The sequence below is a fragment of the Cervus canadensis genome, chromosome 9 (assembly GCF_019320065.1).
Source record: "Cervus canadensis isolate Bull #8, Minnesota chromosome 9, ASM1932006v1, whole genome shotgun sequence".
In the NCBI taxonomy this organism is placed as follows: domain Eukaryota; kingdom Metazoa; phylum Chordata; class Mammalia; order Artiodactyla; family Cervidae; genus Cervus; species Cervus canadensis.
The window spans coordinates 14536656-14549991 of record NC_057394.1 but is presented as its reverse complement, the minus strand read 5'-3'; the positions used below and the strand labels follow the sequence as shown (position 1 = coordinate 14549991).

At 41.8% G+C, this 13336-nt stretch overlaps 1 protein-coding gene across 1 annotated transcript in view; it reads right to left on the bottom strand.

Moving 5' to 3' along the window:
• Positions 1–13336, bottom strand: part of LOC122447477 (ATP-binding cassette sub-family C member 4-like) — a 1659665-nt gene that overhangs the window by 1157543 nt on the left and 488786 nt on the right. The gene's annotated exons all lie outside the window — the stretch shown is intronic.

Here is a 13336-nt window from a genome sequence, read left to right as displayed (position 1 = left end):
GTAGAAAAGCTTCAGTCTCCCAGGCCTCCTCCGAGTCACAAAAGGCTGGCTCAAGGATGATGGGAAGAATGTGAACATGTAATAACAAAAAAAAAATTTATCAATAGATTAACCATATAGCAGTCACAGAATCTTTATAACAGGATCTAGTGCACATTCCTGAGTAGTTTTGCAGATGCTTAAAAAGTCCACCAGGTGAAGAAGTTAACTGCATGATGACTAGGATAAACTGGAACCTAAGGATTTATGACGATAACCCCTGTTACACTACCCTGCTCCTCAACATCAAGCAGAATAGTGCATGAGCTAATCAAGTACCCTGGACTCTCTCCCTCAGCTTGCCTTTAAAATCCTCCCCTGGAATCCACTGGGGAGTTCCAGCCTTCTGAGCATGAACATCCTGTACTCCTTGCTTGACCCTTGCAATTAACCTTTCTCTGCTCAGAACTCCAACTTTTCACTTTGTTTCACCTTGGTTTGGCCAATACAAACCAGGCACCAAACATTTGACGATGGCCAACAACAGGGTTTAGCACAGATTTGAAAAGTGAAAGTGAAGTTGCTCAGTCTTGTCTGACTGTTAGCAAGGACTGCAGCTTACCATGCTCCTCCATCCATGGGACTTTCCAGGTAAGAGTACTGGAGTGGGGTGCCATTGCCTTCTCTGATGTTTATAGAGCTGCAAGACTTAGAGAAATGTAACAGAAGATTAGAAAACTTCAAATGATTTCAAAAGATGAATTCATGCTGTCATTAGAGATGGCCACAACATGTGAAATGTCTTGCATCTCACAGGTTACATTGTGGCAGGACTCCTGGGAGCTTTTTTGCTGCCCTCCTACAAGGGGAATTTGGGACAGAGAGATTTCCTTATGATTTCTTTCATCAAGAGCTCGGGGCCTACCTAGCAGAGTAACAGTGGCATATGTTACAAAATACAGGTCATGTGCATTTGTGGGGAAGTTACTTCACTTTTAACTCAAGCAATGCCCTATTCAAGGAGGTGTTATCTCTATTTTACAGATGAGAAAAATGAGGCTCAAAGACAGCACTTCTCCAGGGTCTTCCAATCAGTAAATGATGAATCATGATTTGGATTCAAGTCCAAGTCCAGCATGACCATCTCACTGGTGGATGGTCAGTGGATGGTCAGTGTGTGAAAAGTGCCAAGAATATGCCATCTGAATGAATCAATGACTATAGTAGGACTGAGAACAAAATCTTGGGCCTTCATTCATAAGTGGTAAGTTATTTGTGTGGCTGCCTTACCAGCTCAGCAGCTTTTCTTCCCTTTCATTCTAAATGAAGAAAGATCAAAGTTTGTGGGGCTTATAACAAGATCACCTCAGTATTCTTTGATAATTTCCCATGTAGCTTGGCTAAAATGGTGTTATTAATAATGACTTTTAGCTTCAGTTATGCAAGATGAGAATGTCCTGCAGAACTAGGGTACAGCAATGTGGCTACAGTTGACAGTACTGTATGGTGTCCTTTTCATTTGCTCAAAGAGTAGAGCTTGGGAGTTCTCAACATAAAAGAGAGAAAAAAATCTAAATGATTAAAATGTGAAGTGACAGATACATTGATTGGCTTGGTATGATGAGCATTTCACAGTGTCTATGTATGTCAAGTCATCAAGTTGTACATCTAAATATATACAAGTTTTGATTGTCAATTAGACCTCAATAAAGCTGGAGGAGAAATCAATTTTAAAGAAATCCTTAATGTATTCAAACATGTAACAATGGCAATGTGTTGATTATTTTCTACTGATGTGCATGATGGTGGTTTATTATACTACTTTCTTGATATTTTGTGCATGTTTGAAATTTTCTATTGCAAAAAGGAAGACAGAGCAGAAAATTTTCAGTTTTCAATCACCCATCTTTCTGGTGTTAACTCTTTCTCAGATAATGCAATCTACAATCTAAATAATCACTCCTCACCCAATTTCCAGTTGTCTTTGAAATTCTCTACATTTTCCATCCCTATAAATGTTCAGCTACTAGTTCTACTTCAAAGATGAATAAAGTGCTTGCTGAAGTTGGGAGTCTAGTGACTTCCCTTTTCCCAATTCCCCAGACTGTTCTCTCCAGTTCCAACTAACTCAGGACCATAGTTATCATCTCCAAACTGTCAAATACAGTCAGTCCCTTCAGCTTTTGCTGTATTTTTTTAAACTGAGTTTTTTTTGAAATTTCTTAGCATTCTTTTCTGAACATAAACTAATATGATGTTTAGAAGAAATGTTGAAATCCAGTGTTAAATTGTTCAGAGAAGAGTGGCTCTAGAGCCAGGAGACCAGATACTTCACTCATCCTACTTTGTACAGGGTTTCTGTGAGCCTCAGAATTTGTGAAAGCATTTTCTAAAAACTAAAACCTAGAACAACATACAAATAAAACTTTGTTTTGAACAGATGTTCAGTGAATGCCTTTCAGTTGCAGGACCGCTAGGCCAGACACAAAGCTTACAGACACGGGGGAGATGTCATAAGACCTCTATCTGCACTTGTTTACTGATCTGAAATGGTTCAATACTATGACTAAAGGAGCAATAACAAGTGATGGAGAGGATGCAGAGAAACCAGAATCCTCATATACTGCTGGTGGGAATGTAAAATGGTATAACCACAAAGTTACCACATAAGCCAGCAATTCTTCTCATACTTATCTATCCAAGATAAATGAAAATATATGTCCACTTGAAAACTTAGTTACAAATATTATAACACCATTATTCATACAAAGGTAAAGGTGTTAAGGCTGGGGGAAAGCAAGTGTACACCACCTTATGAACGGGTAAATGAAATCTGGAATTACATGCAATAGGATATGATTTGTCAAGATAGATACTCTGATGTATGCCACAAAGCAGATGAACATTGAATATATTATGCTGAGTTAATGAAGACAGCCATTGATTCTAGCAAGGAGGACAAAACAATATTTTAGGAGAAATTCAATCTCGTTAAACTTGATGATTCATTTCCAAACAAACCTCAGGAATACATGGTAGAAAATTGTATCTGTGCAAACTTTAAATTATTATTTGGTCTACAGAAGGGGTCCTCAACCACTGGTCTGTGGCCTGTTAGGAACCAGGCCACATGGTAAGAGGTGAGTGAAGGGCAAGGGAGAGAGGCTTGATCAGTATTTACAGCCACTCCACTCATCACTCGCATTACCACCTGAGCTCCACCTCCTGTCAGACCAGCAGCAGCATTAGATTCTCATAGAAGCACAAACCTTATCGTGAACTGCCCATGTGAGGGATCTAGGTTGAGCACTCCTTATGAGAATCCAATGCCTGATGATCTGAGGTGGAGCTGAAGGGATGATGCTAGCACTGGGGAGCACCTGCAAACACAGATTATCATGAGCAGAGAGGCTGATGGCACAGAGACCATAATAAGTCAACTGCTTGCAGACTCAGATCAAAACACTTTCAGTGAGCGGCAAGTGACAAGCTGCATCTGCTGGCAGGCTGTACAGGAGCACAAGTTGATGTACTTCAATTGCACAGCTGCATCTCGTGATAGGCTTTAAGTAAAAATCCGACACTAATTTTAGTGTGTGCAAGGACTGCCCATTATTTTATCTACCACTTTCATCAGAGGCTCTTTCCTACACTGCACACTTGTCTCCATCACAGTTTTGGTAAGCCTGCAGCTAACTTTAGCAAAATGAGTAAAAAACAAACATAGCTGGAGAGCTTCTTTGATAAGAGGGAGAGACTCCATGATGAGACAGTGAAAGACTCTGAGACCGCCAACAAAAAGGAAACTTCGTTTAAGATAAAATATTGAGAGTTCTACTTCAATTATGGGTTCATTGCAACACATATATGTGGCAACCAGCTATCCAACAAACTAAAGAGGCTGCATTCAATGCCAAACTGGATCTATGGGGGTGACAAGTCAACATTGAGATTTTTGATGTGTTTCAAATATTAGCAGAGATTTTTAGAGACTGAGCCAGGGACTTCTTTCTCCCAGCTGGTGTGTGATCACCTATCTCAGCTTTTTAATGAGTTTGAGCATTACATCCCAACAGCAAAAGACTCTTGAACTGAGAAGGAATGGATTGTGACTCATCTGTGTATAAGTCAGGTGAATCGACTTTGTTCATGCTAGAAAGAGGATCAGCTTCTTGAGACTGTAAATGATGACGACCTAAAAAGTATGTTTGAGACAACTTCAAATTTCTGTGCATTCTAGATTAAAGTCAAGGCAAAATATCCTGCCACAGGATATTCTCTGTGGCAGAGATTGCCACAAAGCACTGAAAAACCTGCTTCCATTTCCAACAAGCTATCTTTGTAAAGCAGGGTTTTTTTGTGGTGACAGCAACCAAAACAAGATCACAAAGTAGATTGGACATAAGAACACACTTCGGGTGTCACTCTCTCCCATCACCCCTAGATAAGACCATCTAGGTGAAGAAAAACAAGCTCAGGGCTCCCTGATTCTGCAGTATAGTGAGGTGTATAATTATTTCATTATATATCACAATGTAATAAGAATAAAGTGCACACTAAATATAGTGATTGAATCATCTCGAAATCATCCCACCCTCCCTGGTCCGTGGAAAAATTGTCTTCCATGAAACTGGCCCCTGGTTCCAAAAAGGTTGAAGATGACTGGTCTACAGGATCTCTGTCAAATAGTCAAATCTTTAAGTGTTAAATCTGCAGCAGGTATAAGAGCAGTACTAAAATGGTTCAGCTGAGATAATGCTGGTCCTCAAGCATTTTCAACCAAGACATATAGGAAAATGGGATTCACAATTTAAACATAATCCTGTGGGTATCCATAGTTCTGAATATAGTGACAATTTCTCTATCACTCCTCCTAGTAATATATCCACCTCTGTAAACTCAGGAGTGGGCACTCAGCTGAAATCTAGCCAATCATCACATGCCATATCCATGTCCAAAGGGCTGGGCCCAGAGATAACCTCATGGCTAACCAGACCAACTGGATTTCTTCCTTGAGAAAGTTGAATGGTGGTGGGGGGTGGGTGAAGGAGGTGGGGGTGATTTTTGCTTTGTTTTTTTGCTGGAGCTAGAAAGGAAAAACCTGTCTTTCCTTTCTGATGAGGGAGTTTTAAGGACATGACTCATGATTGCAACCATGTGCCTCATTTACATAGACAGCCTGAAAGAATAAAGCAGGTGCTTGGGGAAAGTCATACAGTCAACAACTATTTATTAAACACCTACTATTCCAGGAGCTAGGGATATATAAGTGAACAGAAAGAGTGGTATAAAGCAGAGTCTCAGTGACATCAAGTCCCTAGGGCTCCTGAGGCTAACAGGATCCCTTCTTGGACAGTGTGACCTGCTAGAGCAGAAGCTGTCACTTTCCAGCTCGTGTCTACTGACTTTTGTCCAAGACTAAGGAGCTCACTGCTTATCTGCAACTCTCCACTTAGGGCCTCTTTCTAGCTATGGAAGCACACTGGGGCCATATGCAAAGCAAGCCCAAAACCTTGGATTCAACCCTTAACCAGTGGTGAATGGGGTGTGGGTAGATAACCAATGCCCTTGCCTGTGAGTTGGAATAATTCTGTCTACCAGGGTGGCCCCAAGGGAAGGAGCCCAATTACAAAAGCAGTAACTTTCGTGCTAATACACTTTTTATTGGTTTCCTTCCCTTGTTTATCTCACCTCTCCACTCCCTACATGTGTTTTCCTAGCATCACTTCTAAAATAAACAACTTTCTCTCAAATGTTTGCCTCAAAGTCTATGACTGGGGAACCGAAACTATGAAACCTATGAGGAACATCATTCCAAGTACTGAAAACTATATTCATTCCCTCCTTTAACCCATGAAAACCCTTTTTAATATTATAAACCTTGGATTTATAATGTTAATGCAGTAGCACTATTCACATGACAATTTTGAGGTCTTGAAATGCATCTGCTCCAAACTGAGGTATGCTTTAACTGTACAATACAACACGGATTTCAAAGACACCATAAAACTCTTTTTTGTCTCAATGATTTTTTACATTACATGTTGATATAGAATTTTTGACACATTAGTTTAAAAATATCTTACTAATATTATTTGTCCCTTTTAACTTTTTCACATGGCTACTACAAATTTAAGTTTATAGATGTGGTTCACTGTATATTTCTATGGATAGCATGGCTATAACCAGTGCAAAGGCTTTAGCACCAAAAATTTCTCTCCCACTCAAGAAAGCAAATAAGTAAGGGCCTTGTTAGTATACAAATTTCGAATGTGATCTAATTCATGCAAAGAAGTCACACTCATATTTCAAAACTTTGTTGTTAGTGATGAGTTCTTGCATCACTTACCACTGGCGCTCAGTCATATTTGTATCATTTCACTATCATATAGAGACCTGATGTAAAAATTTAAGCAAAACTTCTCAATTTGGGCCAATGGCTTCCCTGGGGGCTCAGTGGTAAAGAGTCTGCTTGCCAATCAGTAGACCCCGGTTCGATCCCTGGGTCCGCAAGATCCCCTGGAGAAGGAAATGGCAACCCGCTCCAGTATTCTCTCCTGGGAAATCCCATCGACAGAGGGGCCTGGCAGGCTACAGTCCATGCAGTCACAAAAGAGGATGACTGAATGACTAAACAACAACATTAAGATATTATAATAATACTGGGAGCTTAAGTTAGTTTGTTTTCAGCCTTTTGGAGAACTAGTCCATTACTGAGATAAGTTGTCCAGAAACTGCTAAGAGTTGATAAGGGAGTCCTCAGAAAATAATATACCTAAAAAGATGAAAACCCTGCTTTCATTAGGCTCAAAATCTAGAAAAGGAATAGGTAAAAAGAAAATTGCAGCAAAATAATACAAATAATATAAACATATAAATATATTCAATCTCACCTATTAAATCAGCAACAATCTTTAAAAGTCAGAATACCCCATGCTAAAGAAAAGTGTGATAGGCACTGTAATCTACTATTGGTAAACTGTAAATTAGAAAAGCCTTTTAAGAACATAATCTGACAATATCTATTAAGAGCCTTAAGAACATTCATCTTCTTTGACTCAATAGGATTTTTACTTACAAGATGATGAAGGAAAAAAGATATTTATAGAACACTATTTATGCACAATTTTATTTATAAACAAATGTTTCTCAGAGCAGTGGTTATTATTAAATTGTGATAGGATTTAGAAATATCCTAACTTCTAAGTTTAGCAATAGCAACATGATTGAACAAAAAATTAGGAATTATTTTTAAACAAATGTTTTTGAATATCTACCATATAGCTACCCTTCAAAGCACTGGGAATCAACGGCCTACAAGATATGTGAGGTTTATCTTCTCGCAGTGTTTACTTTGAAGTAGTGGAAGACAGACGGTAAAAATGTAAATGTATGAACAAAATACTATCAGGTTTGATGAGGAATATGAAGACTAGGAAGTGACAGTGGCTGGAGATGGCTGGCAAGCCCTGATTTAAACTGGGTGGTCAAGAGGGCTGCTCAGAGGAGAAACGTAGCCAGAAGGAGGGAGTCAGTCTTCTGCAAACCTCGGAGCCAAAAAAAAAAAGGTAAAAACAAAAGATTAAAAAAATCCATCTTATCGGATAAGATAACTCAGGTGAGTGTAGATAAAAAAAAAAAAAAAAAGGGAGAACCTCCTTGCATCTGGTTCAAGGGAGGCAAACTGCCACTCGACTCCAGACTGGGGAGGCCAAAGGTGACAGAGGAAGTTGAGGCCTTCCTCAGGGTGAAACCACCATGGGAACCTGCGCCTTGGGGATGGAAACCCAGAGATAAACTGAACAAACTGCTAGAGGTCAGTGTGAACAATCTGAGAGTAAAAACTCCAGGGGACCCAGTCATGGGGGGGACTCACAATACTGTGAGATTTACCTCCAGGAGCTTCACCAGGATCCTACAGGAAATGCCAGGGAAAATCCCCTCAGCCTTCCTGCTGGAAGTGGGGTGATACGGGGTAGCCAATTTGAAATAGACCAGAACACTCAGTCCTCTTAAGAAGGTCATCCCTAGAGGGAAACTAGTACTGGAGTCTAATCCTCTAGGGTATTAACTGAGCCCAACTGACCTGGGAGAAGGGAAATACCCAGCTCCAGCTGTCTCAAGCCATTCTGTCCCATATAAGGGATGAGGTAGGGGAGAGAAAAATGAGAAACACTTGTGAGGTTCACAGTCCAGAGGAAGAGGCTCACTGAGGGGCTGAGACCTAATCATGGGATCTGCCCGCCCTCACACCTCACCTCCTCATTACTAAAGCCCTCTTATTGCAGTGCCTTTAATCCAGGACATCATGTCTGCATTTCAAGAAAAGGTTACCTTTCATAGTGTTTTGTTAAGCCATCTGTAATGTCTTCTTTGGAGAACATCCTCAATTAATAGAGAAACGCAATGCAAAAGCCACAAATGAGGATCATTACACCCAGTCAGAATGGCTGCTATCCAAAAGTCTACAAGCAATTAAATGCTGGAGAGGGTGTGGAGAAAAGGGAACCCTCTTACACTGTTGGTGGGAATGCAAACTAGTACAGCTACTATGGAGAACAGTGTGGAGATTCCTTAAAAAACTGGAAATAGAACTGCCATATGACCCAGCAATCCCACTTCTGGCATACACACTGAGGAAACCAGATCTGAAAGAGACACGTGCACCCCAATGTTCATCGCAGCACTGTTTATAATAGCCAGGACATGGAAGCAACCTAGATGCCCATCAGCAGATGATGGATAAGGAAGCTGTGGTACATATACACCATGGAATATTACTCAGCCGTTAAAAAAGATTCAATTTGTAACCAGTCCTAATGAGAATGGATGAAACTGGAGCCCCTTATAAGAGTGAGTAAGCCAGAAAAGATAAAAGAACATTACAGCAATACTACACATAGTATATGGAATTAGAAAGATGGTAACGATAACCCTATATGCAAAACAGAAAAGAGACACAGAATACAGATACAGACTTTGACTCTGTGGGAGAAGGTGAGGGGTGGGATGTTTCAAAGAATAAGCAGTATACTATCTATGGTGAAACAGATCACCAGCCCAGGGGGGATGCATGAGACAAGTGCTCGGGCCTGGTGCACTGGGAAGAACCAGAGGAATCGGGTGGAGAGGGAGGTGGGAGGGGGGATCGGGATGGGGAATAAGTGTAAATCTATGGCTGATTCATATCAATGTATGACAAAACCCACTGAAATGTTGTGAAGTAATTAGCCTCCAACTAATAAAAAAATTAAAAAATTAAAAAAAAATAAAAAAAAAAATAAAAAGGTACAAAGGCATACCAAAAGGCTAAAAAAAAGAAAAAAAATTTTTTTGAAGAGACAAAGCATGCATCAGAACTAGACATGGCAGTGATGTTGGAATTATTAGACCAGGAATTTAAAAGCAACTATGGCTTCCGTGGTGGCTCAGTGGTAAAGAATCTGCCTACCAATGCAGGAGACCTGGGTTTGATCCCTGAGTCAGGAAGATCCCCTGGAGAAGAAAATGGCAACCCACTCCCGTATTCTTCCCTGGGAAATCCTATAGACAGAGGAGTCTGGGGGTTACAGTCCTTGCGGTCACAAAAGAGCCAAACACTACGGAGAAACTAGACAACAATGACAAAAACATGATTAATATGCCAAGGGCTCTAATGGATAAAGTATACAGCATATAAAAACAGATGGGCAACAGAAGCAGAAAGATGGAGATTCTAAGAAACAACCAAGAGGAAATGCTAGAGATAAAAAGCAGTGTAACAGGGGGGAGGAGCCAAGATGGCGGAGGAGTAGGACGGGGAGACCACTTGCTCTCCTACAAATTCATCAAAAGAATAACTGAATGCAGAGCAAACCTCACAAAACAACTTCTGATCGCTAGCTGAGGTCATCAGGCGCCCAGAAAAGCAGACCATTGTCTTCGAAAGGAGGTAGGACAAAATATAAAAGAAAAAAAGTGAGACAAAAGAGCTAAGGACGGAGACCCGTCCCGGGAAGGGAGTCTTAGGCGGCCTTGCTTGGGCTAGGGTCCGGGCCTGAGTGCCCTGAGGACAATCGGAGGGAGCTTCTGTGAGGTGCCAACTTGAACTGTGGGAGACCAAAAGAGAGAGAGAAAATTAACCGGCCGGAACACACTGCCGGCCGTTCGCAGAACAAAGGGACGGAGAAAGTCCCGAGAAGAGCTCGCAGGCTGCGGACCCGCCCAGCCCCGCCGGAGGCAGGAGGCAGGGGGGAGGGGAGGGTCGCGGTGAGACACAGGGCACAGGCACCCGACCGGCGCGGGCGGGGACTGGGGCTGGGGACGCAGAGGGCGGAAGGCGCGCGCACCCGACTGGCGCCAGCGGAAACTGAGACTGGGGCCGCGGAAGGGAGTGAGTGCGCCACACCTGGGGATAGTGCGCCCATCAAGCCCCTCGCTGCCTGGACCGCTCTGACGGGGAAGGCACAGAGAGCAGGCGCAGCTTTTCCTTCCGCGCTTTTGTGTAACACCCGAGGGCTGGAACCTAGCGCAGCGCGGGGCGCGCTGCATATAGAACAGCCGGGAGCCTGAGCAGCGCAGACTGAGAAAGCAGCGTCAGCCCCTCCCGGCAGCGCCAGCCCGCCCCCGCAGGGCCAGCCCCTCCCCGCAGTGTCAGCCCCGCCCCGCAGCGCCAGCCCCTCCCCGCAGCGTCAGCCCCGCCCCGCAGCGCCAGCCCATCCCCGCAGCATCAGCCCCTCCCAGCAGCGCAACGGAACTAGCTAACTGAATAAGACTCCACCTCCGCCCGCCTGTGTCAGGGCGGAAATGAGGCTCTGAAGAGACCGGCAAACAGAAGCCAAATAAACAAAGGGAACCGCTTCAGAAGGGACTGGTGCAACAGATTAAAATCCCTATAGAAAACACCGACTTCACCGGAAGGGCCCTGTAGATATCGAGAAGTGTAAGCTGGAACGAGGAGCTATCTGAAACTGAGCCGAACCCACACTGACCGCAGCAGCTCCAGAGAAACTCCTAGATATATTTTTCCTTTTTTTTTTCCTAAGTAAGGAAAAAAAAAAAAAAAATTTTTTTTTTTTTCTTTTTTATTTTTTCTCTTTTATTTTCCTTTAAAATTCCCTATTACTCCCCCATTACTCCTTAACTTTCATTTACATAGATTTTTACGATTTTTTTAATTAGGGGAAAAAAAATTTTTTTTTTCTTTCTTTCTTTTTTTTGTTTTTTTTCTTTTTCTTTTTTTTTCTCTTTTCTTCTTTTTTTTTCCTTTCCGTTTTCTCTTTTATTTTCTATTTTTCTTTTTCTCTTATTTCTTTTAAAGTCCTCTAGTACTCCTCTACTACTCTTCATTTTCATTTTCACTACACTATAACCTTACCAAAAAAAAAAAAGAAGCCCTATCTTTAAACTGAAGATTATTCTCTCCCAATCTTGACTCTCTGTTTTCTACCTCAGAACACCTCTATTTCCTCCTTTCCCCTTCTCTTCCCAATCCAATTCTGTGAATCCTTGTAGGTGTCTGAGATACGGAGAACACTCTGGGAACAGACAGCTGCGTAGATCTGTCTCTCTCCTCTTGAGTCCCCCTTTTTCTCCTCCTGCTCATCTCTATCTCCCTCCTCCCTTTTCTCCTGTTCATGTAACTCTGTGAACCTCTCTGGGTGTCCCTAACAGGGGAGAATCTTTCCGCCATTAACCTAGAAGTTTTATTATCAGTGCTGTATAGTTGGAGCAGTCCTGAGACTACAGGAAGAATTAAAACTGAAATCCAGAGGCAGGGAACTTAAGCCCAAAATCCTGAGAACCACCAAAAAACCACTGACTACATGGAACTTTAAGCAAGTAGGACCGTCCAAAAGCCTCCATACCTACACTTGAAACCAACCACCACCAAGAGCCATAAGGTTTTAGAGCCAAGACATACCACGCAATTCTCCAGCAACACAGAACGTAGCCCCGAAGGTCAACATACATCGGCCCAAAGTGACACCTAACACATAGACCCATACAAAAGCTCAAAAACTCATTACTGGGCACTTCCATGCTCTCCAAAAAGAAGAAATCAAGTTCCACGCACCAGTACACTGACCGCAAGCTTCCCTAACCGGGAAACCTTGACAAGCCAATCGTCTAGCCCCACCCACTGGGTAAATCCTCCACAATAAAAAGGAACCACAGACCTCCAGAATACAGAAAGTCCACTCCAGACACAGCAATCTAAACAAGATGAAAAGGCAAAGAAATACCCAACAGGTAAAGGAACATGAAAAACGCCCACCAAGTCAAACAAAAGAGGAGGAGATAGGGAATCTACCTGAAAAAGAATTTAGAATAATGATAATAAAAATGATCCAAAATCTTGAAAACAAAATGGAGTTACAGATAAATAGCCTGGAGACAAAGATTGAAAAGATACAAGAATTGTTTAATAAAGACCTAGAAAAAATAAAAAAGAGTCAATTAAAAATGAACAATGCAATGAATGAGATCAAAAACACTTTGGAGGGAACCAAGAGTAGAATAACAGAGGCAGAAGATAGGATAAGTGAGGTAGAAGATAAAATGGTGGAAATAAATGAAGCAGAGAGGAAAAAAGAAAAAAAGATCAAAAGAAATGAGGACAACCTCAGGGACCTCTGGGACAATGTGAAAACGCACTCTCCGCCCCAAACATTCGAAATCATGGAGTTCCAGAAGAAGAAGACAAAAAGAAAGGCCATGAGACAATACTCGAGGAGATAATAGCTGAAAAACTTCCCTAAAATGGGGAAGGAAATAGTCACCCAAGTCCAAGAAACCCAGAGAGTTCCAAACAGGATAAACCCAAGGCGAAACACCCCAAGACACATATTAATCAAACTAACAAAGATCAAACACAAAGAACAAATATTAAAAGCAGCAAGGAAAAAACAACAAATAACACACAAAGGGATTCCCATAAGGATAACAGCTGACCTATCAATAGAAACCCTCCAGGCCAGAAGGGAATGGCAGGACGTCCTGAAAGTAATGAAAGAGAATAACCTACAACCTAGATTACTGTATCCAGCAAGGACTCATTCAATATGAAGGAAGAACTCAAAAGCTTTACAGATAAGCCAAAAGCTGAGAGAATTCAGCCACCACCAAACCAGCTCTTCAACAAATGCTAAAGGATCTTCTCTAGACCAGGAAATGCAGAAAGCGTTTTAGTATTAAACGTTTGACCCAAAAACAACAAAATAAATGGGCAACGGGACCACACCTATACATAATTACCTTTAAATGTAAATGGTTGAATGCCCCCAACCAAAAGACAAAGATTGGCTAATGGATTACAAAAAAACAAACCCCCATATATGCTTGTCTTACCCAAGAGAACCACCTCCAAAACAAGAGA